The sequence below is a fragment of the Cebus imitator genome, unplaced genomic scaffold (genome assembly GCF_001604975.1).
Source record: "Cebus imitator isolate Cc_AM_T3 unplaced genomic scaffold, Cebus_imitator-1.0 Scaffold77, whole genome shotgun sequence".
Lineage (NCBI taxonomy): Eukaryota > Metazoa > Chordata > Mammalia > Primates > Cebidae > Cebus > Cebus imitator.
Window position 1 is genome coordinate 5,947,883 of NW_016107392.1, and position 1,818 is coordinate 5,949,700.

The window sequence follows — 1,818 nt, forward strand, 5'->3', positions numbered from 1 at the left end:
AAAAACATGGATGTCCAAGCCCCACCCCAGACCTTCTGAGTCAGAATTTCCAGGGGTGGGGCCTGGACATTTGTGAGCTTAACAAGCTCCCCAGGTGATTCTGAAGTACACCAAAGCTTGACAACCAGTTTTAGCGCAGTCTTAATCAGGTGAAAGATGATAGGGAGTCTTTTCTTAATTTTTCTTTTTTTTTAGAGACGGGGTTTCACCATGTTGGTCAGGCTGGTCTCAAACTCCTGACCTCAGGTGATCTAGCTGCCTCGGCCTCCCAAAGTGCTGGGATTACAGGCGTGAGCCACTGCGTCCAGCCTTAAAAAAAAATTTTTTTTTAAGACAGAGTCCCACTCTGTGTCCCAGGCTGGAGTACAGTGGCCACGATCTTGGCTCACTTCAACCTCTGCCTCCTGGGTTCAAGCGATTCTCCAGCCTCAGCCTCCAAAGTAGCTGGGACTACAGGTGTGCACCACCACGCCCGGCTAATTTTTTGTATTTTTAGTAAAGACGGGGTTTCACGTGTTAGCCAGGATGGTCTCAATGTCCTGACCTCGTGATCTACCCACCTTGGCCTCCAAAGTGCTGGGATTACAGGCGAGCCACCACACCCGGCCTGGGGAGTCATTTTAGGAGCGATGTAGCAGCAACAGAATTGTAGAGAGCCCAGAGGAGAGACAATCAGGAAGACAAATCTCTGCTCTGTCTTTATCTCACTTTAACAAAGTGGTCAAATAAAAGAGGTTATAGAAATCTCTTCCTTCAGACATGTCCTCCTTTTCTGTGTGGTTTTCTATGTGCAATTTATTTATTTATTTATTTTGAGACGAAGTCTCACTCTGTCACCCAGACTTAGTGCAATGGTGTGGTCTTTGGCTCACTGCCACCTCCGCCTCCCAAGTTCAAGTGATTCTCCCGTCTCAGCCTCCCGAGTAGCTGGGACTACAAGTGTGTGCCACCACAGCTGGCTAATTTTTGTATTTTTAGTAGAGACAGGGTTTCACTATGTTGGCCAGGCTGGTCTCAAACTCCTGACGTCATGAACCTCCTGCCTTGGCCTCCGAAAGTGCTGGGATTACAGGCATGAGCCACTGTGACTGGCCATGCAATTTATTCTATTATTATTTTTTAAAATATAAGTTGAATTTTATTTTATTTTATTTTTTATTTTTATTTTTTTTAAAAAAGAAAGAAAAAAAAAGAATAAAAAAGAAATGAAAGAGAGGAAGAAAGAGGAAGAGGAAGAGGGAGAGAAAACAGGGGTGTTGCTTTATTGCCCGGGCTAGAATGCAGTCTAAAAATGGGTATGCCTATAATTGTGCTTAATAATAGAGACATAAAAAAAAATGAGGGAAGAAAATAACAAGCAGCCAACCAATATTTCATTTAAACCTGTAAATAGGTGTGACGTGGTACTGATAAGGGTGTATATTTTGTGTATTTAAAGTGGAGAGTTCTATAAATGTTAATTAAGTTTACTTGTTCCGGATCTGAGTTCAAATCCTGAATATCGTTGTTAATTTTCTGTCTCATTGATCGGTCTAATATTGATGTTGAAGTCTCCCACTATTATTGTGTGGGAGTCTAAGTCTCTTTATAAGTCTTATGTATCTGGGTATTCCTGTATTGGGTGTGTATATATTTAGGATCATTAGCTATTCTTGTTGCATTGATCCTTTTATCATTATGTAATATCCTTCTTTGCTTCTGATGATCTTTGTTGCTTTGAAGTCTATTTTATCAGAGGCAAAAATTGCAACTCCTGCTTTTTATTTATTTATTTATTTTTGCTCTCCATTTGGTTGGTAAATCTTTCTCCATCCCTTT